Genomic DNA, 14880 nt, shown 5'->3' on the forward strand with positions numbered 1-14880 from the left:
AAGGCAAGGACAGAGAAGTGTGAACACGGAAATCCGGATCCTTACGTCCTAACTGCGCCGGGACTAGTGGGGAAACTCCAGCGGACCTGCGGCTCTGCCTGGTCCAACCGGTGTGCTACTCCGCACCTCTGCTTTTCCCTCGTGTTGGTTAAACCCGGACAACGCGACGAGCCTCATCCTACAACCGGCCAAGAATATGCCCTGAAATCCTCAGGGTGAACCGGACATCTTGGTACCCACGTCGCGTTTAAACGCCGGGACCATTGCCGAGTTATTTCTGGTTTTAAGGCACCTCCCCTCCCCAGCACTAAAAGCCACCGTTCTTCCACAGGACCTGTTCCATTCTGCAACTACTAAAAGTGCTAAGTGACTCGAGTTGTGAAGTTACTTCCACACGGAGACAGAAGGTGCTTGTTTTACTTAATTTCAAGATGTGGGTTTAAAAGTTCAGCCTAAGGTTGAGTTCTGTTTTGCTTATAACCTGGGAGAAAGATACTGAGAAAAGCAGTAGAAAAAACAGCTGGAAAAATAGGGTGAGAAATGAGGCAGGCAATAAGTAGAGTGAAAGTCAATCTGGAGAGAGCACAGAGGAAAAAAGACCAGCAGCGGGCAAAGAGAAATATGTTACTGAAAAATATATTATCTGTTCAAGGCCACCGACATTTCAGCAAACACAACTCAAATCCTGCGGTGTGTTCCCTGTGTTCTGGCTAAATCAACTGGAAATTCAGTAGTAGCTTTATTTAAAGTAAAATAAACTCAGCTCTTCAAAAAATTCCATATGAAAACAAAAAAGTCCATTGACTTCATGCTATTCGGCTTATAATTTGGTTTGTTTTACAATAGCCTCACTTTTTCAGTTTTCACAGTGATGCTGAGTTTTGCATTGGCAACCCAAACCTGCTGTGGAGAAACTGTTGGAAGGGAAGAAGAGGTTTTGGCGGCTGAATGTGGGGACTTTTGGCAACTGAGGATGCACGGGAATCAGTTTGAAATTGTGGCGAATACCTTAGATCGTTATTCCCACTTAAAAGATATTAAAAGCAATCCATGCTGACACTTTAAAATGTTGTCTTTAGGTTTCAGAGGTAACGCTCCAGAGCAATTCACACTTTGCAAAGCGATTATTTTTCACTGCAAAAGGACGAAGCTGTGTCAGTTTACACCTTGTTCAAGTTGTAAAGAAATCCAGAAGCCTTGCTGTTGGAACGCCTGGAGCTGAAACACAGTGATGCCACGAGCTGGCTCTGCTTCTGCGGCCACCTTCTCAGCTGCAGAATGGCCCTCTGCAAATGGTCCAGGTGTGGAGATGGCACAGGCATTTCACTTTACCTTTTCTAATAGATTTTTGCAGCCCTCACCAGGATGGAAAGCTACCTGTGGCATGCCACGTAAGTCCTGCCTTGGATCACGCCAAGCTCTGTAGCAGCTCTGACTTGCAGAGCATCTACCAGAGTCATGGGTGCAGGACGCAGACGCTATGGGCTGGTCCCGCACAGGCCGACACGAGGGGCAGTGGTGAAACAGCTGAGTGCAGGAGCGATAACTCTTGATTAACTCAACTCTGCCTCCAGAATGTCGTTAGGACAATTAAGCAGCACGTGGTATTACTGAAAGTGCTAAATCTGGGAAAGAGTCTTGGTTTGAAGCAAAGTAACTGCAGAGGACTGGTTCCCTGCCAGTGGGAAATATTCATCAAGGGCTGGGATTGGAAAACTGAAAAGCCAGACTCCTGCCTCCTTTTCTTTTTTTATTCGTTGTGAGGAAGGTCCTTAGATTTCTGTATTAGACCAGCCATAAAAATCAGCTTAGTAATATTCCTGGTTGCTCCCACATCACAAGGGGAGCATGTGCAGAGCAACAGTAAGGACATAGGTAACCCTTGGCAAAGCTCTTCAGGTCAACGTGTAGGTCCACGAGAAACTCTTCTGGCAACAAACCCGCTTCAGAAGCTCTCACCCCTTCCTCTCATTTCCACCCCATTGTATGATACAATCCTTGGCCGCGTCCCTGCAACCGTCCGTGGGTCTGCACCACCCCAGCCAAACGCCGGCTCCATCCCTGGTGCGTCTCGCCAGGGGCCACACGAACACTTCCAGGAGGAGTTCCCCAGAGCAGGGCTGGGACTGCACAGCCAGCGGGGAAGGGTGGAAACCTCTTCACCTGCTTTTGCTGCCAGAGGAAAGGTAAGATGGACCACGGAGCCCGGTAGCTGGAGGGGATTCTCTGTGCCGCTGTGTGGTGTGTGCAGGCAGTTTTGGTTTAGCACTGCTGTAAAAGCCATTTGGGACAATTGTACAAACTTTAAGGCTCAGTATAACCTGACTAATGGCAACATCCATGCAGGACTAAAATCAATTGGGACTTGGCATTGATTTCAATGGGTAAGTACTTCACCTCTAGGTCTTTTGGCCAACCAAAGTCTCCATTCTTGCTTCTCTTTTTTTTTTTTTTTTTTTTTGTATTGATATCACTGCAGGCTGGGACAGGACTTTGAGAAATTAATTAGTGTGAGCCCTGATCAATAAGGCTCATAGTTTATGTATTTCATTATCAAGTCTGTAAGAGATTCAGGGAGTATGTGGAGAGCTTGCCACCTGCGGTCTAGGGCATAGCAGCTCGGGCGTCAAGCAGCACTTGATGGGCAAAGTTTGTTGCTTCCTGGGCATTTGCTGAAACGTAGTTCAACCTGTACCATAAAGAAAACTCTGTCATTTAAATTGTGTTATGGAATTACGGTTTAGGGTGTTCATTGTGCTGATGTCTTATATGGCATATGTGAAATATCAGTTGCAGATACTGAAGCTTTGCTTTTATTTAACATCAATTATCGAGCCATCGACAGATGTAAACAGTTGTATCTATTTTAATGCGGATGTGTCAGGACTCAGGATTCCTTCTAACAGTCACCTCCCCACTCCACGTCTACGGCACAGCTTCCCTCTCCTTATTCAAATCTCCCTGTAAAAACACAGCTGTGAAACCTTTGAAATAGGAACTCTGGAACATGTCTGCAACCTGAGACAACCGTCAACTGCGTGTCAACGGCTAATCGCGCGTGTGTCCGGCCTCGGCGGGCTGGCACCAGCGCTGCTCAGCCCTGCTCCTCAGCCCCCGCACAGCTCCCTGAGCTCACGCTTTCTTTCACGCGCACATGTGCACACACGTGCCAAATCCCGTGCTTTCGTTTGCTCCCTCTAGTCTCCTTTTTCCCTTTTCTCCACGGCCAAAAGCCACACTGACCGAAGGGCGCAGCTGCCTGGGGCGTAGGACATGGGCTGTCGGCTCATGGGGTGCGTTTCGAGTCCTTCGCTTGGGGATTGCTGTCACTGCTTGGTTTTGGGTTCTGCAGGGGAACACCGACCACTTCAGTCCATGGCCTGAGGTGTGGTGGTACTCCAGAGCTAGGCAGATGACAGCAGGTTCATGTGTTCATAATGGTTTTTGGTTTTTTTATTTCCATATCTTTGCTAATATAATTTTATCATCTTCTATTAGTGTAATGGGATAATAAAAATGACAATATGTATCTGTGATCCACCCACCAAAGTCCACGGGAGTCTATGGCTCAAAACCTTTTCATGCTGCAGCTGTACCTATAGTAATAAATTGCAGGACTCTGAAAAGGCCACATAGAAAGACACAGACAGTCCCTTTGTGGTTACCAAACATGTTATCTCTAGATGTCATTTTTGACCTACTTTTGCTAGATTTTTACGGCAGCAGAAAATCTGTTCCTTAAAGAATCATGCTTACGTGCATAATACCTGGATAGGGAGAAAAAGCAAATCTGGATATATTTTATTTCATTTAGGACTCTTCTCACCATGAATTACAATATTACAGACTCTAAATGCTTTCTCATTACCCATAATTATAACTAAAATTATATCAATCTAAACAGTAACTACTCAAATGATTCATCCTGATTGTAAGGAGCATGCTCTCTTAAGTTATGCCTGCCCATCCATTTTAAAGCCTTGCGGCAGGAATAGCTTTCCAGAAGGTCATTTAACAGCACATTAAATAAATAAATAGAACATATTTGTTTCAGAAAACACACTCTAGTAGGGTGGGAAGGCATTTTGGGAGAGTTAAGACTCACCCTAATGAAAACTAATACTTTCACCTCTTCTTTGCTCTTGCTGAGGGTGCAGCACCCACCCGAACACACGCAGAGGCTCCACAGGATGCCAGCAGGAAAAGGTCCCCAAAGCTCTTCACACTGAAGGGTCTCGTGCCAAGAAGCTGCACAGACGTCGCAGTCAGCTGCTGCCCAGCAGCAGAGCACCAAGGGGAGGACGCCCCAGCACAACCCACCACGGTCATCCCAACACAACCACCACGGTCACCCCAACACAACCACCAGCATGGTCACCCCAGCACAACCCAGCATGGTCACCCCAGCACAACCCAGCATGGTCACCCCAGCACAACCACCAGCGTCACCCCAACACAACCACCACGGTCACCCGCAGGTCCCTGAGCCTTTCGTGTCCCTGCAGAAGGCACCCAACTTTGTGTATTCAACCAGAGCCAGCAGCCACACGGGGAGGGGAGTGTGGAAAAAGGTCTCCTTTATCGTAAAAGTAAAACACATTTCTGTCCCGTGATCTAAGCGTATGAGAATGCGGGACAAGACAATGGAAAAGAAACGTGGGCTCCAGCTCAGATGTTCCTGGGGTGTGTCTGCCTAAAGACAAAGTTGTCTGACTGCGGAAACACCCAGGTGGAGGAATTTGGAGGTCTCATTGCCTGGGATGATAGAAACTATATTTAATAAAAACTTGAAGTCATTAAGTTGCATTTATCTCAGAAAACTCTTTGTTGACGATACTTTGCTAAGGGGAAAGGCCAAGGCCAGATAAAAGACCTCTGGATTCCAGCAGCGAGATCGTCACAGCGCGTCTCTGCAGCAGAGCACCTTATCGGCAGGAGTCAGGGAAGTTATGCCGATTTACCTCAGCTGGCCCAGCCCAACAGTTTTGGGGTATAAAAGGAGAATCTCCTTGAAATCTGCCAAAAAAACCAACCCCAAAACCTTTCACTTTTTGAGCTGCTTGCTTTCAGAAACTTCTGCTATCTGTGCATACAGTTCTGTACGACAGATTTTTAGCTGCAGCCCCGGTGCAGCAAAACTCTTAAGCATAGGTATGTATGTATGTATGTATGTATGTACGGTGCACAGCGCAGTGACCAGAGGGAGCCGGCGCTGCTGGGGGCTGCGAGCACGAACCCCGCGGCGGGGCTGCGCGGATGCAGCAACGCTGACATTTTAGGGACATGCCTGCGCAGGCGTGTGTGGACCAGTCGTGTCACCTGAGACCTAAGAGACAGATGCAAAAATTCACCTGCATATACATTATATTTTATGTGCAAATATCTATCTATATTGATATGGACGTGTATATATGTATTTCTAGACAAAAAGCCCAGTCAGAGCTACCGAACGCGTGCAGCAGTGCCCAGCTACTCAGGTGAGTAGACATCCCTGAACAAATACCGCTAGATCCTCCAAATCCACCTGAACAACACGGCTGGCGACAGCGCTGACATCTGTTAGCCTGAGCAGCTCCCCAGAGGGCAGGCGGTTTCTGCTGCGAATGACGGGAAAAGGATCCGGGAGCATTTTAAAAGCAAGAACGATGAGACACGTTCCCCAGAAGAGAGGGGGAAAGGAGAGGCGCGGTGAGGGTGGAGGGGGGCAGCCCCATTCCTCCCTCTGCGTGCGACCAGCGCCGACTGGGCGGTCCATGGATCAGGGGGCTATTTAGGCTGAGAAAAATCAGCAAGAATATTTTTTTTTTTTTTTTCCCCTGGATAGTTTGGCAATGCAGGACTTTGCACGGGCCCAGGCAGCTAAGGCAGCGGCCCGGGGTGCAGGGAGGGTGCAGGAGGGGCAGCCCGCGGTGCTGCCAGGGGCAAGGCGTGCTCGCTGCCGTCGGAGGTAGCCGGCAGAGGAAGGGACGAGCGGGCTGGGTGCTAAAACCCCGTTCCCACCTCCAGAGCTCTGGTGTGCATAGCTTTAGGCAAATCATTTCACCGCCCGGCTGTTTTGCTGATAGATGCAATCAGATGAAAAACATTGGGGGCTGCAGCTCCCCACGTCTTCGGAGAGATGCGATGAAATCCTGCGCTGGTGGAGAGAGCGGGGTCTGTGCCACTTGTGCCGAGAAGGGCCAAGGTTGCACCCCGGATCTCAGCCTGGGCCTCGAGGCGACACAGGGTACACGCCAGCGCGGTAGCAAGGAGCACTCACAACACCTAACAGGCACACAGTCGTGTCCCGGCACCGAACTGGTCCCTCCGAATCGCTTCTGCACACAGACAAGCCCGGTACAGGGGTACCTGGAAGGATCACAGGCTTGTAAAGAATAAAAAATGAGAAGGAACATTTAATTTTTGTTTTTTCCTATAAATAAAGTATAGTCATCAAATCACAATGTATTTCAGAGCACATGTTATTGACAGCCTATTCTTGGAGAAAAGAAAAAAAAAAAAGTGGGTTTTTGGCAAAGTTTCTCTATTTGCTAAAGATTAAATTGTTCATTGTACAGGGCACCATCTGCCCTTGGAGAGAGATTTAGTTGATGGCAGCTGCAACCAAAGTGTGGAAGATATAGCTGAATTTCTGGTTTCTTTTCAACTAGCAACTGTCATTACAGGTCACATGCAAACTGTGTCATTTTCTGTGACAAGCAGGTTCTGCAGAATTGGGTGCTTGCTACATTTTAAAATGCCACCTGTACAGATCCTAGAAGAGGAACAGCTTTTGTAGCACACCTTGAAAAAGTGAATTTAGAGCAGATAAGACAAAGCAATTATGGTTCAACCGCCTGGACGCTGGCGGCGGGTTCAAGTCCCAGGTTTACCCGGAGGGATGTCAGGGTGTACTGGCGGGTCACTCAAAGCTAGATTTCCCCAATCATTTAGGTGCTTAAAAAGGCCAATTTGTCATCCGCAAGTGTTTACTCAACTGCTGCATAATCCCTCAACCGCCTCCTTTTTTCCCTTGTGATGTTATTCCCGGTTAGGTTAAACCCCACATTTTTTCACTTCTGAAGAGAATTTCGTACTCATCAAAGCGGAGGCTGTTGGGGGTGGGTTTCTGCCAGCCATCAAACATCGAGATTCGCTGCGAGAGGGCGAAGGACAGGCGGGAGCAGGGAGGTGCCGCTCCCATCTCTGCGCTCCGAGCTGTCTTGGTATTACACAAAAGTTGTCCCTGGCTGAAGCCAACGCCTCCGGGAAGGAAGGGGTACCTCTTCCCTCTCTCCGGAACACCGCAACTCTTCCGCAGGAGAGCTACGTTCCCTTTCTCCCTTGAACAGAATGGGAGGGGAGAAGCTAAGAGCACACTGGTACGTTTTATTAGGACTAAGAAACAAAGCAAAAGAAGAAAGCAAACCCAAACCTCTTTCCTTTCATCCCTGCCTTGCTATGAAAGTGCCTTCATATTTCCAGGCTTGCTGACAATATTTCAGGATGGTACATCACACACCGTCTCCTCTGGAACAGCAGACATTGTCAGTGCTGTGAGACAACTCCTCTCTGGATTGTACTTCACAAAGATTCTGTATAAAGCTTTTCTATAGAAAAAAGATTTTTGAAATTTGTGAGTCTCTCAGCCTTTCAGACAAGGATGAGTTCTGGTTAATTTTCTTCTGATGATTTCCACATTTTCTGCAAGAAAAACAACAGCTCCTATTGCCTTAAGACAGACTGAACTAGTTGTAACATGCCTAGATAGGATTTTTTTTTTTCTTTTTCATGTGAAAGAATTTGCAGGACATAAATTTGTTCTCAAGTTTCTTCTGTTCAGTTTAACTTTCTGGTCTTCTATCACATTTTGTCGTGGTAGAATGGGATCATGTTTTGAAACAGAAACTGCTACTGCTGGTAAATTTTTAACAAATCTGGTGTGACTAAATCTATGGTTTTGGATAAAAAGATTTTTTTTTTTTTTTTAATGGGTAGAGGCTTTGCCTTTCCAGAACAATACGGTTCATCATTCCAGGTGTCAGGACGTGTTTCTGACGTGCCCAGACCACCCAAGCCATACCTCCTCGGGAAGGCTCACGCTTCCACTTCTCCTTTCTGCTATAGAATGGAAACCCACTCAAATCCTGATCCTCGGGCAGACGCACCGACTTCCATCGCTGTTTTGACAGAGTGCTTTGAGGACCAGGGCCTTTACAGACACATCCGGAAAACTGCTTAAAAGCCAAGACTATGCCTGTCCGGGTTACCTTTTGCAGAAAGCATTAATTGGGAGGAGAGGAGGGCTGCTCACGTGAATGAGTGTACAGGGTGCTGGTTTCTCCTTTCTTTGTGAGGAAGCACTTAAAACGCAATTTCCCACCTTAAAAACCAAGCCAGTGTGCTCAGTGCGAGCTACAAGTAAATCATCTACTCGGCGGTGCCAGAACTGCACATGCTCTTCTGCTGCTGATTTATCTGCAAAATATATCACATGCCAGTTACTTGAATTAGGATCACGGGGAGAAGGGAATCATTAGAGAGTAGAAGAAACTCTAACGCATAAAGAAAACTTCTCCGTTTGTCTCCTCCGCGCTGCCTGCTTTATTTCCTCTTCATGCACTGACAGTCCTGATGAGGCAACGGCTGCTGTAATCCCAAGCAATTGCTTTCGGGGGTAGCATCATTAGGGTTGCAAATGTTTGGTACAGCAATAGCTCTGAATTCCCAGGCAGGCCCCTTTTCCCGGCCGTCGCAACGTGTTTAGCGGTGCTGGTAGGCGAACGGCACGGCCCGGATCCGGTTTTTCATTCCCAGTGCTGTTTCCTTTGCTATCAGAGTGCCTCGAAAAGCCAGGTAAATTAGACTTGGAGAAAGGGACAGTGCATCTTTGAGTAATGAGGCTGGGAAACAGGGAACACATTTTCCACTAGCTCATGTCTCACTGTATGGCATTCCGATTTCGTGACACTTCATAATAAATCATTGCTTATCACTCACATGGGAACATAACATGGTTCAAGTTAAGATTCGTTAGTGATTGTAAAGAAGAAACATGAATTGCTCTATATCAGGGCTTTTTGATCATCTTTCTGTCCACTGCAGGCGTTTTGTTATCATAATATTTACAGTAACTGTTGTTTAAAGCATAAATAAAAAGGAAAAGAAAGAGCAGAAAATATGAATAATGAAAATAAATTTATTTGTCTTATTTATGTGTTTATGTAAACATTTGGCAATTGCTTTGCACAGTAGCTTGTATTCAGTGTCACAGACTGCTGCACCAACGTAAGTTTCTAAAGCTGGGATTTTAGAGATATATATATGTATATATGTATGCGCGTGTATAAAAAACCTGAATGCCAATACATTCATTTTCTGGAGGAGAAGGTTCTAGCAGGCACATCTAGAGCCAATTTGCTTTGTCTGCCGCAGGGAGGAGAGAGCCCGATCCCGTCCCACAGTGCTCTCCCCCCCTGGACCGGGAGCGCGAGGGGAGGGGAAGCTGGTGGCATCAGCCCGGAGATGCGGGGGAGGCTGAGCCAGCACCGGTGGGCACCCAGGGCTGCTCCCTCTCTGCCCTTCCCCGTGGCCGGGGCCCAGCGAGGGCTGGAGGAACAGGCTTCGTGCTCAGCTGGAGGGATATCCGGGAGCTGGGCCATCCCTGCGTCAGCCCCTGACCCTGCAACGGTCCCGGGGATGTGAGCTCGAACAGGACGGGCCTCGCGGGTGGATGTGGCTGTATACGCGGCTGTATATCCGGCTGTATATGCGGCTGTATACGCGGCTGTATATTCGGCTGTATATGCGGCTGTATATTCAGGCTGTTCACCGCCTTCTCTGACCTTCAAGAGATGGATTTTTTTTCTGTGTGCTGTAGTTCACAACTTTTTCATCAGCAGTTTCGGGAGGGGGAGAAAGCTGACGGGTTTACAGATGACATCGGTAGCGCCTTATGAGAACAGTAAGTTTATTATGAAAAGACCCACTAACTGAAAAGACGGGAGCTTGCTAAAATAAAGAATTGTAACACATATGCAGAAATTTTTCACCCAAAAGAAAAAAAACCCTGTCTATTCCTTCCCTTGTGTTACAAATAGTTTTACTTTAATTTGTTTTCTTTATCTTTTGGGTTTGATTGTGGGAGGTACCTAAATCTCTGGGATAACCCGAGAGAAATCAGATAAGGTAAATATTTGCTGCAACTATGGCTTTGATTATTCCCCCTTCAGTAATTTGCTATTTACTATATTAATCAGCTCTATAACGTGTCATTTCTACTGCTCCCTGGCTGAATAATTTCCAAAACTACAAACAGCTTTCAAGATAGTTGCCAGACAGACGCAAATTAATACTTTCAGAAATTCTTCCTAGAAACATTCCCACGAACAGAAGTTTTCGCACCCTATATTTGTGTAAAGGAAATAGAGTTGGGTTAAAAAAACCTGCCAAATTATTATTTTAGACAAATTCTTGCGTATATTTTTTCTGGTTTTATTCCAGTTGAATATCGATCTTTTATCAAAAATATAAAGTATGTTAGTGTTTACCTTTGCTCGAACAAGGAGCCCTTGACAAGAGGGCAATGGACGTTAGTATCTATGGGGCTTTATTCCGTAGTTACAAAAAAGAGAGACCTGGTCGTCTTTTACCGAGGCAAACAATCCCCTTGATTTGTGGGACAGCTTGGCTGAGTAAAATGGCATATGACCATGGGACTGTAAATTCAGTCGCCTGATCCATCTGATCTCCCTCCCCGACACTCCAAATCCCAAGTATTTGTGGCTCTACCGGCCGCTCTCTTTGATTTCCAGCGTGCTCTCTTAAACTCAACTTTGCTTCTTGCGTTCATGGTCTGGGTCTCTGCAAGACTTTCCCTTGCACTCAGAAAATCCCCAATCCATACACAATAAATGCATTATGCACAAAAATGCAAAATCTCCCAAATATCAAGTTTCTAAAAAAAAAAAAATCTGTTCTGGTAAAGCACAACATTAGATGCATTTATTGTATCTTACTTTTCACCTACTACCAATAGACGTTTATATACAAGAATTAAACCCCCCAAGTCTCGACCAAGGAAAAAGATAGTTTTTCTAATATATATGATACAGACTCTTAATCTGCTCTCACTTGAAGTGGTATAGTGAATGGGATTATTCCCCATTTATTTTGGCTTACACTAAACTGGAATTTTTGCCCCATAAGCTTCCTGTAATTTTTGTAAGTGGAACTGCCTTTGTCAGCATTCTTAATATTTCCCCATGGAAATGGCATTAAAAGGCAGCATATTTGCCCTACAATCTCATGTTTTATCCTCGAGAAATGAGGACTTATGGTAGATTTTTTTTGTTGCTGTTCTCTTTTTCTGTAGGAAAATGGCTTAACAGCAATCTCAAACGGAGCCTGGAACAAGTCCGTGTGTGTCCAAAATGTTAATTCTATGGCAAACCATGCCTGGGTTAAAAACAGATATTGAAACAGGGGAATAAATATTTGACAATGCTGTTAAGGCAACTTTGCTAACGATTTTTGAACAACCTCCAACTGAGGTCTAAATGTCTGCAATATCCATAAACAACTCTATACTGTCCAATTAGGGAGACAAAGACGTAGAGTCCTGTCAGGAAGATTTGCATGGCTAAGTGTCTGAGATCACAGAGACGATGAGGGATCGTTCGGAGTGATGGGGGATGCACAGAACGGATGACTATCATTACGATATTACAGAGGCTTACACCTTCCCAATTACTGGCAGGATTCATTAATTACTGCTGCATTTCCCTAATAGAATCCTCTCTCTTTGGCTTATCGCTACCTTCCCTCTGTCTACGTAAACCCACAACTCAGCAGTCGATCACCTATGAAAAATTAGACGGTGTAGCTTCCAGTGGCCTATTTAAAATGAAAAGGCAACTGAATAAGAAATAAAGAACAAAAAAAATAAAGGCTGTAATGCGGATATGTGGGAGCTACAGAAGCGGCATCAGATGGGTTTGGAATTCTCTTGTTATTGAACTGTTTGAGGAAAAAAAAAAAAATCCGTGGCAGCTGCAGAGAGAAGCATCATGGTGGGTTTAAAAGCACAATGAAAGCGTTTTACATAGACGTACGTACACACACAAACTATAGGCAGATTGCAAAGTGACAATTACTTAAGGCCTGCTAGGCTGAAGTTTCACAACTAAGATTGGTGAATATTACAGGGGCTCGATGCTGTTGCAATCGACTCAGCCCCATTAAAGATAATGGTGTGAGCATTTCCATGCTGTCATCGTGTTACTATCAACAGCATTATCAGTATCAACTGCTTTTGCAATTATGCACAATGGCTCTTCCTGCACAAAGACTTAGCAACCACCAAACTCGTTTTCTTTTTAAATACACTGAAAAGAGCGTAGATTTCAATCCTTCATCTGTTCACAGATGAAACAACATTTTCAAATCATCACTGATAGCATTTTTTTCCTCCCATTCTAAGGATGGCCAACTGTTCTCAGCAATTTCTATTACATTTCCTACCTATTATTTCATGTAATGGCATTCCTTAAATTTTAAATTAGCTTTGAAGAATAAAAATAATTGAATTCCTGCTGTTTTGTGTACATAGAGGGTGACAGGAGCTAATGTGATAATTTAAACTGTAAATGAGTCTTCACTTTGTGTTCATTAATTACAGCTAATTACTGAATTACAAACCTTCTTGGTTAGGCACTGTTATGTATTCATGTAGCATGTTGGATTTCCAGCTGGTAGAAAACTGTTTTATAGACTTACAAGCTGACACACCGAGCTACCACTGAAACAATTCAGTCTGAAAAATCAAGGAAGGGTGGGGGGCACGTAACCGCTCCGGCTCTTTGAACTGAGTGAGTGATGAGAAGCGGCGCTGCAAACTTGAACCTCAGGTGAGCGAGGATCTTGCATATATAATTAGAAAATATATGCTGTACCTGGTCGGCAGAAACGCAGTGATTTTGAGCTGCCACTTTGGGTGAAGAGCGCGAGTCCGCTGTGCTCACATCTGTTTTACACCGGTGGTAAATCCCTGCTGTAAACAGAGTTACTCTCTTTGTAGAGCCGTACCAGTGAGGCAGAAATACCCCTGCAAATGGGGCCGGTGCTCTGAGCACCAGTTCTTTAGCTCTGCTCAGGAACAGCAGGACGGTAATATAAAACGGAACATCCAAGCAAGCGTGCATTGTATTCTGTACACAAGTGCTTATTTTTCCTCACTGAAGGATCCTATGCAATGGTACAGGGCTGTCTCGAGCATTTACTCAACATTTGCTGCATTGAACCGTTCTGTCCAAACCTCTCCTTTGGATACCTTTTGTCTGCTGATGCTCCGTATTGAAGCTGAATGCACTAGCTGAAGCCTCTCTCTCTGCAAAGTGAGCGGGAGGAGCACCACGATGACAAAATCAGCCATGTTAAGATTCTACAAGCTACAAGGCTCAGTGCCCAGAGCGAGAACCGTGGCAAGTGCAAAACAAAGAAACCCAAAACCTCACCTACATTTCTGATAAATACGGAGACAGAAGATACAGAGAGCTCCCTTCTGTTAGCAACTGCTTTTCCGCTGGTTGCATTTGCTTTGGTCTCTTTTAACAAACAGGCCAAGAGTCTCTCCCGGCAGCGTGTCCGAGCGCTCCTGCACAGCCCCGCCGTACCCCGCGCCTGCACGAGCACGTCTGCCCTGCACCAGGTAACCAAGGCACTGCCTCATGCTGAAGGCAGCAGAGCTTGCAAGGAACTATTGAATCAAATAATTACATTAAAACTGTTTAATTAAATTATTCTATGACCCGCTTGCCCTTCCAGACCAGGGACTGGGAAGACCCGGATCAAGGGTCCTGCCCCAAGGGGCCGACGCTGGGTCTGGAGAGCAGATCCTTCTCGGAAGAGCAGAGTGTTTTGCATGGCCTATACTGGAATAATTTAGCTGAATAACACATAAACAGCTAGAAAGGAAGAGCCGGATTCTCAGCTGATGTAAACCCGTGTAGCATCATTAATTTCAGGAGAGTTCTGTTGATTCACGGCAGCTGAGGATACGGCTCAATAGGTTTGTAATAATAAAGACTTTGATGAGAGGCCCCTGAAAGCGGTAACACTAATGTGTGACTGCTCGCATAAACACCAGCTCAATGACAAGGCTTTTCTCCCTAAGAACTAGTCTGTGTCTTCAGGTTTAATGATAAGTACTAGTCTTTTGTCCTCAAATAATCGTTTTCATCTGGAGAATGGCAAAGTGACTTGTTCTAACACCAACAGAAATTCAGTAGTAGACTCAGCAATGGGATTCATGTCATGTCCTGTTCCCTCATCACCTTCTCATGCTGCCTCTTCTCTTTCGGGGTACAAAAAGACATGAGGAAACCAGGGGAGAAAAGACGTGCAGGCAGAAATTCCTTTCTTCCTGTGGATAGTAACTCTCTCCTATCATATAAAGATAATGACTTTCATTAATCTTCTGTAGGTCTTTCATCAAAGGGTTCCTTTCACTCCACATACAGAGACCACTTAAATGCTACTATATGTTCAGCAAAAATGAGAATTTTTGAAATCACATTTAAGAATGGTATGAGAAGTAATGCCGTGCAGCGTGGTACCTATAGAGGCTCAACACGACTGAAGAGGTAAGACTGCCGTTCAGAAAGTTATCAGCCACCATTTCTAGGCAGTCTCTCACCCAACTTGTTTTCATGTCTCACTCCTTTTTAATCTGACAGTCTCCAGCGTGCAAATTTGCACCGACACTAAGCATTTCAAATGTGCCAGCGGGAAGCAAGGGCCTCACACCTATTGGTAGATCAGTGCGCCTAATGCCCTTTGGCTTTTTGTTTTTCTCTTCTTTAACATAAAGGCGGATTACTCCATTAGTTGAACAACTTGGAA

At 45.5% G+C, this 14880-nt stretch overlaps 1 protein-coding gene and 1 long non-coding RNA gene across 4 annotated transcripts in view; one reads left to right on the top strand and one right to left on the bottom strand.

The window, feature by feature from the left end:
- TSHZ2 (teashirt zinc finger homeobox 2) overlaps positions 1–14880 on the bottom strand; it is a 231628-nt gene that overhangs the window by 9496 nt on the left and 207252 nt on the right. The gene's annotated exons all lie outside the window — the stretch shown is intronic.
- LOC129214254 (uncharacterized) lies at positions 9833–14528 on the top strand. The gene is made up of 3 exons (XR_008579643.1): positions 9833–9943; positions 13598–13687; positions 14462–14528. It is a non-coding gene; the product is annotated as an uncharacterized LOC129214254 (long non-coding RNA).

The sequence above is a fragment of the Grus americana genome, chromosome 17, assembly GCF_028858705.1.
Source record: "Grus americana isolate bGruAme1 chromosome 17, bGruAme1.mat, whole genome shotgun sequence".
Taxonomy (NCBI): domain Eukaryota; kingdom Metazoa; phylum Chordata; class Aves; order Gruiformes; family Gruidae; genus Grus; species Grus americana.